Source organism: Hylobates moloch, unplaced genomic scaffold, assembly GCF_009828535.3.
Source record: "Hylobates moloch isolate HMO894 unplaced genomic scaffold, HMol_V3 SCAFFOLD_17, whole genome shotgun sequence".
Taxonomy (NCBI): domain Eukaryota; kingdom Metazoa; phylum Chordata; class Mammalia; order Primates; family Hylobatidae; genus Hylobates; species Hylobates moloch.
Window position 1 is genome coordinate 29,923,005 of NW_026652292.1, and position 12,176 is coordinate 29,935,180.

The window sequence follows — 12,176 nt, forward strand, 5'->3', positions numbered from 1 at the left end:
TTTATTGAGGATTTTTGCATCAATGTTCATCAAGGATATTGGTCTGAAATTCTCTTTTTTGGTTATGTCTCTGCCAGGTTTTGGTATCAGGATGATGCTGGCTTCATAAAATGTGTTAGGGAGGATTCCCTCTTTTTCTATTGATTGGAATAGTTTCAGAAGGAATGGTACCAGTTCCTCCTTGTACCTCTGGTAGAATTCAGCTGTGAATCCATCAGGTCCTGGACTCTTTTTGGTTGGTAAGCTATTGATTATTGCCACAATTTCAGAACCTGTTATTGGTCTATTCAGAGATTCAACTTCTTCCTGGTTTAGTCTTGGGAGGGTGTATTTGTCGAGGAATTTATCCATTTCTTCTAGATTTTCTAGCTTATTTGCATAGAGGTGTTTGTAGTATTCTCTGATGGTAGATTGTATTTCTGTGGGATCGGTGGTGATATCCCCTTTTTCGTTTTTTATTGCATCTATTTGATTCTTCTCTCTTTTCTTCTTTATTAGTCTTGCTAGCGGTCCATCAATTTTGTTGATCTTTTCAAAAAACCAGCTCCTGGATTCATTAATTTTTTGAAGGGTTTTTTGTGTCTCTATTTCCTTCAGTTCTGCTCTGATTTTAGTTATTTCTAGCCTTCTGCTAGCTTTTGAATGTGTTTGCTCTTGCTTTTCTAGTTCTTTTAATTGTGATGTTAGGGTGTCAATTTTGGATCTTTCCTGCTTTCTCTTGTGGGCATTTAGTGCTATAAATTTCCCTCTACACACTGCTTTGAATGTGTCCCAGAGATTCTGGTATGTTGTGTCTTTGTTCTCGTTGGTTTCAAAGAACATCTTTATTTCTGCCTTCATTTCATTATGTACCCAATAGTCATTCAGGAGCAGGTTGTTCAGTTTCCATATAGTTGAGCGGTTTTGAGTGAGTTTCTTAATCCTGAGTTCTAGTTTGATTGCACTGTGGTCTGAGAGACAGTTTGTTATAATTTCTGTTCTTTTACATTTGCTGAGGAGAGCTTTACTTCCAACTATGTGGTCAATTTTGGAATAGGTGTGGTGTGGTGCTGAAAAAAATGTATATTCTGTTGACTTGGGGTGGAGAGTTCTGTAGATGTCTATTAGGTCCACTTTATGTAGAGCTGAGTTCAATTCCTGGATATCCTTGTTAACTTTCTGTCTCGTTGATCTGTCTAATGCTGACAGTGGGGTGTTAAAATCTCCCATTATTATTGTGTGGGAGTTTAAGTCCCTTTGTAGGTCACTGAGGACTTGCTTTATGAATCTGGGTGCTCCTGTGTTGGGTGCATATATATTTAGGATAGTTAGCTCTTCTTGTTGAATTGATCCCTTTACCATTATGTAATGGCCTTCTTTGTCTCTTTTGATCTTTGTTGGTTTAAAGTCTATTTTATCAGAGACTAGGATTGCAACCCCTGCCTTTTTTTGTTTTCCAGTTGCTTGATAGATCTTCCTCCATCCCTTTATTTTGAGTCTATGTGTGTCTCTGCACGTGAGATGGGTTTCCTGAATACAGCACACTGATGGGTCCTGACTCCTTATCCAGTTTGTCAGTCTGTGTCTTTTGATTGGAGCATTTAGCCCATTTACATTTAACGTTAATATTGTTATGTGTGAATCTGATCCTGTCATTATGATGTTAGTTGGTTATTTTGCTCGTTAGTTGCTATAGTTTCTTCCTAGCCTCGATGGTCTTTACAATTTGGCATGTTTTTGCAGTGGCTGGAACCGGTTGTTCCTTTCCATGTTTAGTGCTTCCTTCAGGAGCTCTTTTAGGGCAGGCCTGGTGGTGACAAAATCACTCAGCGTTTGCTTGTCTGTAAAGTATTTTATTTCTCCTTCACTTATGAAGCTTAGTTTGGCGGGATAGGAAATTCTGGGTCGAAAATTCTTTTCTTTAAGGATGTTGAATATCGGCCCCCACTCTCTTCTGGCTTGTAGAGTTTCTGCTGAGAGATCAGCTGTTAGTGTGATGGGCTTCCCTTTGTGGGTAACCCGACCTTTCTCTCTGGCTGCCCTTAACATTTTTTCCTTCATTTCAACTTTGGTGAATCTGACAATTATGTGTCTTGGAGTTGCCCTTCTCGAGGAGTATCTTTGTGGCGTTCTCTGTATTTCCTGAATCTGAATGCTGGCCTGCCTTGCTAGATTGGGGAAGTTCTCCTGGATAATATCTTGCAGAGTGTTTTCCAACTTGGTTCCATTCTCCCCATCATTTTCAGGTACACCAATCAGACGTAGGTTTGGTCTTTTCACATAGTCCCAAATTTCTTGGAGGCTTTGTTCATTTCTTTTTATTCTTTTTTCTCTAAACTTCCCTTGTCTCTTCATTTCATTCATTTCATCTTCCATCAGTGATACCCTTTCTTCCAGTTGATCGCATCTGCTACTGAGGCTTCTGCAATCTTCGCGTAGTTCTCGAAACTTGGCTTTCAGCTCCATCAGCTCCTTTAAGCCCTTCTCTCCATTGGTTATTCTAGTTATCCATCCTTCTAATTTTTTTTCAAAGTTTTTAACTTCTTTGCTATTGTTTTGAATTTCCTCTCGTAGCTCAGAGTAGTTTGATCGTCTGAAGCCTTCTTCTCTCAACTCATCAAAGTCATCCTCCATCCAGCTTTGTTCCGTTGCTGGTGAAGAACTGCGTTCCTTTGGAGGAGGAGAGGTGCTCTGTTTTTTAGAGTTTCCAGTTTTTCTGCTCTGTTTTTTCCCCATCTTTGTGGTTTTATCTACTTTTTGTCTTTGGTGATGGTGATGTACAGATGGGTTTTGGGTGTTGAAGTCCTTTCTGTTTGTTAGTTTTCCTTCTACCAGACAGGACCCTCAGCTGCAGGTCTGTTGGAGTTTACTAGAGGTCCGCTCCAGACCCTGTTTGGCTGGGTGTCAGCAGCGGTGGCTGCAGAACAGCGGATTTTAGTGAGACCACAAATTCAGCTGTCTGATAGTTCCTCTGAAAGTTTTGTCTCAGAGGAGTACCCGGTTGAATGAGGTGTCAGTCTGACCCTACTGGGGGGATGCCTCCCAGTTAGGCTGCTTAGGGGTGAGGGACCCACTTTAGGAGGCAGTCTGTCCGTTCTCAGATCTCCAGCTGCATGCTGGGAGAACCACTACTCTCTTCAAAGCTGTCAGTCAGACAGGGGCATTTAAGTCTGTGGAGGTTCTTTGCTGAGTTTTTTGTTTGTCTGTGCCCTGCCCCCAGAGGTGGAGCCTACAGAGGCAGGCAGGCCTCCTTGAGCTATGGTGGGCTCCACCCAGTTCGAGCTTCCTGGCTGCTTTGTTTACCTAAGCAAGCCTGGGCAATGGCGGGCGCCCCTCCCCCAGCCTCGCTGCCGCCTTGCAGCTTGATCTCAGACTGCTGTGCTAGCAATCAGCGAGACTCCGTGGGCATAGGACCCTCCGAGCCAGGTGCGGGACACAATCTCCTAGTGTGCCGTTTTCCAGGCCCGTTGGAGAAGCGCAGTATTAGGATGGGACTGACCCGATATTCCAGGTGCCGTCTGTTTCCCCTTTCTTTGACTAGGAAAGGGAACTCCCTGACCCCTTGCACTTCCCGAGTGAGGCAATGCCTCGCCCTGCTTCGGCTCGCGCACAGTGCGCTTCACCGTCTGTCCTGCACCCACTGTTAGGCACTCCCTAGTGAGATGAAACCGGTACCTCAAGCAGAAATGCAGAAATCACCAGTCTTCTGTGTCGCTGGGGCTGGGAGCTGGAGACCGGAGCTGTTCCTATTCGGCCATCTTAGCTCCACCCAGGTACACTCTTATTTGAAAAAGTATTTGCACTTCTTCAATGTGCCTGGTACACTCTTCCCCCAAATATCTGAGTGGCTCAGTCCTAAATCTCCTTTGAATTTTTGTCAACTGTCACCTCAAAGAGGCCTTCCTTAACTACCTTAGATTAAAATGCAACTCTCCCCCAACCCTAGCATTCCCAACCCATTTCCTTATTTCATCTTTTCCCATAATACTTAAGACCATCTGACACATTGTATATTTTACTTTTTGTTTGTTTATGATCTGCCTTTCCCTGCTTGCACTCTATCTCCACTGTGATAAAAGATCTGTAACCCTGACATGCTCATGGGACCATAAGGAGACAGAAGAAATTATCAAGGTTTTGTTGCATGAAATAAATCTATTTCCTCATAGCACTTGATAGTACTTGCACAGGGTTGCATAAATGCTTCCTAGCTTGAATCAGAAGTTTTAAATACACTTAGACTAGAGTTCAAGTATGATTTGGGCAATGTTTGAGTCCTTTATTTCTTGATAAAATGAGAAAAGGCTCCAAAGTAGTTGAGCTATGGAAGGATTCTAGATATTCTGTCTCGTCGTGGCAAATGTTCAGTCAAGGAAAGCCCCAGGGCTTAAACATTAGTCCCAGCCTAATGTTTAGGATTTTAGTGTATAAAACCTTAAAAAGTAGTAAGGTATTATAAGGCCTCACATAATCTGAAGGTCAAAACTGGTAAAATAACAAATTACTGAAAAAGATTTCTAACTTTTTCCCTTTGCTGTATTAAACAAATATAAATAAGTTGATATTTGCTGAATGAGTACACAAAGCTTTGCTAACTTTCAGCAGAGTGGAGAACTCGAAAAGAAGTTAATAACCACTGAGAGTTTTCCTTATGCAAAGAATAGAATAGGCACTAGGCATATAATGTGATTTCAGGGAACCAAGAGGCCCCAAAGTGAAAAGAAATTCTTCCTTATAAGCTTGCTGATACATAAAATTCCACATTCCACAATCTAACTCTTTTACTTAATCATTAAATCCTGATTAAATACAAATATCCCCAGTGCGGGGTCCTCCATCAGTTATTTATTCCTCACAGTAAAAAAAATTGAGAACAGGTTTTGCCGAGGAGCATATGAATAGTTATGAGCAGCTTGAGGAAGCTGTGATCCAGGAAACAAAACATTAAGTGGCTCAGATGGCAAACTTCACCAACCTCATAGTTTTGCCTGTATTTAATCTCACTATATTGGTTTTAACTATTCTTTATCTCCAAGATTGATATGGTTTGGCTGTGTCCCCACCCAAATCTCATGTTAAACTATAATCCCCATGTGCTGAAGGAGGGCCTGGTGGGAGGTAATTGAGTCATGGGAGTGGACTTTGCTCTTGCTATTCTCGTGATAGTGAATGAGTTCTCATGAGATCTAGTTGTTTAAAAGTGTGCAGCGCTTCCCACTTTGCACTCTCTCTCTCTTTCTCTCTCTCCTGCTCCACCACGGTAAGACATGCTTGCTTCCTCTTCACCTTCCGCCATGATTGTAAGTTTCCTGAGGGCTTGCAGCCATGCTTCCTATTAAAACTGCAGAATTGTGAGTCAATTAAACCTCTTTTCTTCGTAAATTATCCAGTCTCAGGTAGTTCTTAGAGGAGTGTGAGAATGGATTAATACAAAATGAAATGTCTTTTGGGGTAAGTTGTCATTTCTGAGACACAGGTCAGCTTTCATATATCTGGACATGGGGCTGGCGGGTGTAGAGGAGTGGTAACTATCAGACATGTGAATTATACAGTCCTTCTTTTATTTCCTATCTGACCCTTGTACTTCTCATTCTGTCTTTATAATGAATTTAGCAGAATCAATGAGACTAGTAGCAAATTTAGTCAGAGAAGAAGTGGATAGTAATGGCTAAAATCCTTTCAGTATCCTTAATGCATGGATAGATTTCAATTTCTCAGCCTCTTTTTCCCATTATCTAAATTCTCACACTAGAAGATAAATCACATTGTGATGTGTATTCATTAGGTTAATCTTCATAACAATTCTCCTCTAAGAAACACTGGGTCACTTGATCACCACCAAATATTGAATTATTTTAAAAGACTTATGAAAAAATATGGTAGAGTAAATATATAATTATAGACATTCCCTTGTCTAAACCTAAACTAATGAAAGTAAGAAGTAAAATAAACACAAAATTATAGAAATAATACTCTTACAAGAAATGAGACAGACCATGAATCCTAAATTTTAAAAAGTATCTTTATATACTGAAGATTTTAAGAATAATGCAGGATTTCTCTACTCACCCCTCTGCCTCCTAAATGTGCATACACACACACACACACACACACACACACACCCCAAGCAGAAGCTGTACCATGAATAAAAACTGAGTGGATAAAATCCTGAAAAGTCTCTTGATGGCCCAGGAAAGACGACTGAAGGGGAGGTGAAGGAAAAGCCGGAAAAACTGAAGAGAGTTACAATTTTGTTTTTTCCTGGCTTAAAGGAACATGAGAGAAATACCTCAGGAAGAATTATCTGGAACTGACTGTCTATACTAGAGAAAAGTTTGGCAGAAGAAAATATTAGAATAAGAGAAAACTGCCACTCCCCAAACCACTGGATACTTTTTCATAGTAGCTAAAAAGCATCACATTGTATAGAAAACCTCTAAATTTTGAGTATATCTCCAACATTCCCTCAAATGAGAGGAGAAATGGCTGGAAAATGGTGAGGTAAGCAATCGTTGTTTTCATATATCCAAGGACTCAGTGCAGCGAAACTGGTGGACTCACCCTAAAATGGAGGGAATGATCCGAAGTTCCCCACAAATAGTATAAGATCTAGTACAAAAGGGCCGGGCGCGGTGGCTCACGCTTGTAATCCCAGCACTTTGGGAGGCCGAGGCGGGCGGATCATGAGGTCAGGAGATTGAGACCACAGTGAAACCCCATCTCTACTAAAAATACAAAAAATTAGCCGGGTGTGGTGGCAGGCACCTGTAGTCCCAGCTACTCGGAGAGGCTGAGGCAGGAGAATGGCGTGAACCCGGGAGGCGGAATTTGCAAGTGAGCCGAGATTGCACCACTGCACTCCAGCCTGGGTGACAGAGCAAGACTCCGTCTCAAAAAAAAAAAAAAAAAATCTAGTACAAAAGGTTTAACAAACTTCCAAAGAGATTAAAGACAAAATCCTTGAATAGAAATGATGCATATCTCTAGTCCCTCTCTCCTCCATGCCACCACTCCCCTTCTCTAGGCAACTAAAAATTCTAATATAAAATCCAGCCAATAAGATCAAGGGGTTACAAGAAGGACCAGAGATAAAGTGGAAAGGTAGGCAAGGAGAATCCACCCATATATTTGGGAAATGAGTAGGGGGAGTAGAAAAGGCGAAGCAGCTACAGCAAAACAATACAGCAAAAGAAAAAGAAAATTTTGACAATAAAAAACAAATAATATGTAAGCATACATTCTGCAACCTACAAAAATTATCCAGTCTGGATGAAAGACATTGATAATAAAAAAATCTTTATTAATTAAATAAAATTAAAGAAAAGATGAAATGTTTGAAAGAAGAAATTCAAGATGAAATGATGACAACACAATGAGGTAAAAATGTGACTGGAGACTGAACTGGGGACAAAATAAAACTAAGAACCAATTAATTATTTTTAAGTAATAACAAATAAGTGATTGTAGCAAAAGACCAAGTTGGTGACAATCTCAAGAAAATACTAACAGAACGCCTAACCTAGATAAATGGTAAAAGGAAGTAAAGAGAAGCTATGGTGGGCCAGGCGCGGTGGCTCACACCTGTAATCCCAGCACTTTGGGAGGCTGAGGTGGGCGGATGACGAGGTCAGGAGATCGAGACCATCCTGGCTAACATGGTAAACCCCATCTCTACTAAAAATACAAAAAATTAGCTGGGCGTGGTGGCGGGCACCTGTAATCCCAGCTACTCGGGAGGCTTAGGCAGGAGAATGGCATGAATCCGGGAGGCGGAGTGGGCAGAGAGCTGAGACCAAGCCACTGCACTCCAGCCTGGGTGACGGAGCAAGACTCTGTCTCAAAAAAAAAAAATGTGAAGCTATGGTGAACTAATAAAGGAGATGAGGTGACATGTGAATAAATTGTTTCCCTAAGTACGTAGAAATGATGGGAAAAAACGCAAAGATAAAAAGAAAAAAAACTAAATTTTCCAATTGCAAATGCACTGTATTGTTTGAGGATGATTTGAAGAAAATGATCACTACTGAGACATAGTCTATTGAAAATACTAGTTTTAAAGGATTTTTTTTTTAAAAAAGACTCCAACTTCCAGTTTCAACTCCAATACATAATGAGCTTGGAAGTTGACACTCTTGTCCTTACTAAGAAGAAAAACGTCTAACAAAATGAAGGTCAATGACTCTTCTTGGATCTACCAATGAGGTTTCAAGGCAAACTGTCATCCTACAATCTGAAGAGACAGACAAACACAGAGAATTACAACTGAGATCAGTTTACCTGAAGTAGAAGCCACTGAAGCCTTAAACTGGTAGGAAAAACTAAATAGTGATTGGGCAAATCGGTGGAGGCTGAGTGTGGAAGAGAGAAACTCTTGGGGGTTACAGTGTTAAGTGACCCCGGCTCTTTCATGGCTTTTACCTCCAGAAACACTACCAGGTTCCCACAGTGAGGAGCCCAGAAGGAAGGTAAAAATAACCACCTGAAACACACTCAGAACATTCTTCATCACAAAGTACTCTTAGAAAAAGACTTTACCAGAGCTCAGTCCCACCTAGGGGAAGGGCAATTACCCAACTTCAGTCCTCTCTAGACTTTCTGTCTCATCTAAGTGAGACAAAAGCTAAGAAATACCTGTGAAGTTTCCAGCCCAAGGACACAGGCCTACAAAAAGACAGATTTGATAATATTATAGAACCCTTCTCCACTCCCTCCGACACCCCACCTCATGAAAAAGTTTCAAAAGAAATTAAGGCTGGAAAGTGCCTACTTTACTGCTCTCTAATCACACACACACATACACTCATCTTGGTGGTTCTGTTTCTCTGACTGAAATCTGAATGATACAGAATTTAGAACTGCCACAAAAAAGGTAAATATGTGAAGTAATGCATGTGTTAATTAGCTCAATTTAGCCCTTCCACCATGTATACATATTCCAAAATGACATGTGCACAATAAATACATATACTTTTCATTTCTCAATTAAAAAATAAAAGTTTGAAAATAAAAATAATATTGAAAGCAGTTTCTAAGAAACACAGTCTTAAATATTAGTTGCTAAACTGACTCTGGGTTTTCTCAGTGCTCTGTTCTGCTCTGCTTTAAAGGCATTAATGACTGTTTCCAGTGGTATAGACAGCATTAATAGTCTATTAAATGCAGTGGCAAAACAGTTACTCAAATTATCACCTGGACATACCTATAATAATATGTCTACAGAAAGAGAAAGCAAAGGTTGTGGGTGACAAAATATTTTCTGCTATAGAGCATTTAAATAAAAAGTGTGCTGGAGCATTTAGGGAAACAAAATTATGAATGAAGGGCTTTAAGTTCCCAGCTCACAGTACTACTTCAATGACTACTCCCAAGGAAACTTACCTCCTGGGGCGGCAAGGCTGAGATTTCTGAAAACCAAATGCAAAGTCTAATACCATGTGTACCTCAATTACAGAATAAATGTCTTTGGCAGTAGAAGCAGCCCTCCACTCCTGTGTGAAGAGCTGTCCCCTTTGCATGAAGAACTGCTTCTCCTCAGAACATTTCCCTACCACCTGTCATTGCTTCTGCTACTGTAACTAGATACAAGTCTCAGTGTCACACAATCCTTTGGGGGTCACTTCACCAACCTCTGTTGCCAGCAGTGCCTCTGCTTGAGTTTTGCTTGTGCCTGCTGGGCTTGTCCCGCCCACTCAACCTGTCAGGATGCACTTGGTTTGCGCTACAGGCCTGGATCCCACACCCACTGATGGCAAGCCAGGAGTGAAGAGGTGAGGGGTATGTGAGGGAGCAAGTGCAGGGTCCGGCCACTGCACACAGCCAGGTACACTGGCTGCTGCGGTGGGGTGGGTAGCTCCAGGCACTGGTTCTGTGTGAGGCTGTGGCTAGACCAGACGTACCTCAAGCAGCTTCTGCTGTGGACACTGGCATCTGGATGAGGAGAATGCAGTGGTGCCTGAAAACTCAGAGATATCAGCAACACTGGAACCCCAAAGGGTGGGGGTGGGCATGTTACAGCTCTCTTGTTCCCACCACCCACAGCACGGTGAATGACGAAGTGGGTGTGTTTTAGCTAGTTGGTGTTACAGCTTGCTGAGTCCCACTGACTCACTCTGGCCCATGGTTCCTGGGCTGGCCTGGTTCTGCTGCTGCTTCCCATTACATGGGGCAGCTTCCTGACACCAGTTAAAGGTAGGAGGGCTATAGTGTTACAGTGCTGGCTCAGGAAGTCCCAAGGTCTGGACCCCCAGAAGGGTCACCACACTTCACTCCCACAGTTGCACAAATGGGAGCATGTTACTGCCCGCAGCTCAGCAAGCCAGCCAGGAAAGTGTTACAGACATTTTCATGCCTGCCATTTAGCAGGTCCCGAGTTCTTGTCCCATGTTCAGGAAGAATGAGGTTACACAGACAACTGGAGGGTAAGCAAGGCAGAGAAGTGCTTTATTGAGTGACAGAACAGCTCTCAGCAGAGAGGAGACCTGAAGGGAGTAGCTCCTATGCACAGGCAGGTAGTTCTGACATGTGGCTGAGTCTGGGGTTTTTATGCGCTCAGAATCGAGGAAGTGCATGCTGATTGGTCCATGGGCGGGCCCAGGAAAAGCACTATCTGACTGGCTGAAAGGCATCAAGGAAGTTATCACACTGGGCCATGGAATCCACCCAGAATTGGCAGCCCAGCCCCCAGGCTTCAGGCCATCTCTGGCTTAAGGTTTGGGCCTCACTGGGGACCCACTCCTTCCCGCCTAGGAGCCTGTCTGCCTCCTGCCACCATTGTCAGCAAGTCTAAGGATGAGATACAGAGGATGATCTTAGAGGAGCCATAATACACAGCAAAAAGTATTGCATGATTTTGCCAATTTCTATCAATAGAAACCCAGAGAATGTGTGTAGGAATGGATCTTATGGTTATCCTAGTCACTTTGTGTTGCTGTAACAGAATACCACAGAAATGATAATACATGAAGAAGTTTAGAGTCTGGCAGAGAGTATGGTAAGAAGTTAAGCAGGGAAGCTCCCTCACAGGCAGGTAAGTTGGGGATCTGGGACAGGCACAGCCTCTGCCTTGCAGACACCTGGAGCTCTCGCTGTGGCACCCACCGGCGAGGCCTAGGCCTTGAAGCAGCTGCAAACCTCTCTCCACCCCACTTTGGTGACCTGATGGCACCAGTGGCCTCTCCAAGCCTGGCCCCACCAGTGGCCAGTGTCTCCTTGTCCAACCCTGCTGCACTTGGATGTAGCACCTTTGGGTGGCAGCAAGTGTGGCGGGGTGGGAAGGTGCCCCACATGTATTGAGGGCCACCATGGTGTGGGGCAGAAGGAGGCAGGTGTTTGTACCAAGCTAGGCCACCTCCTCAGGCTTGGAGCCATGTAGCTCTGGGTCCTGGCATGACCGCTCTGTCCTAAGAGTGAGTCCAACCTAGTCCTGACAATGAGTAACAAAGGACTGAACACCTGAAAGGTAAATGGAGCATCACCTGACAATGGGTGGAACAGTTAGCAGTTGGCAGTCATCCAGTGGTTGCGGTTGGTCTTCATTCCACCAGACCTTAATGTGGGAAGTGAGAAATGGTAGAATGACATGCCACAGTTGGTCAATTGGAAAGGGCCACCACCCTTTGGGAAGATTGGCCATTTATAGACGGCCTGTGTATATAATATGAAAAAGATGCTCTCAACAATCCTGCCAACCTTTTAAAAGAAAAATTCGCTACATCTAGCCTTTCTAGATGAAAAGAGGCTGCTGACATATGATAGAGTTAGAAAACTACACATCCTGTAAAAGCCCACTTGTTTAAAAATATCATAGAAATTACGTGTATTCTGAAAGTGACTTTTTGAAATAGAGTTGTTAGACCACCTCTGGAAGTGGCACAAGGAACCACACATGTCCATGTTAGTGGGTTAGAGGATGGAGGACGTGGAGCAGAAGACTTAAGAAGGAAAGAAGGTTCATGCCAGACTAGTCATATTTAGAAGACATTTTTGTATTATAACCATTGTTTTGTGTGTGCATTTTATTCCTCACTACTGCATGTATGATTGACAATGATAAGAACTTTTTGAAATATCTTCATAGATGTTCAGGAGTGCCTGATATATGTTAAAAGTAGAGGAGGTAAAAGAACACATTTTGTAAATATCTTTAAAAAATTTTTTCAGTGGGGGCAAGGATGGCCAAACCTTTTGAGTAATACACA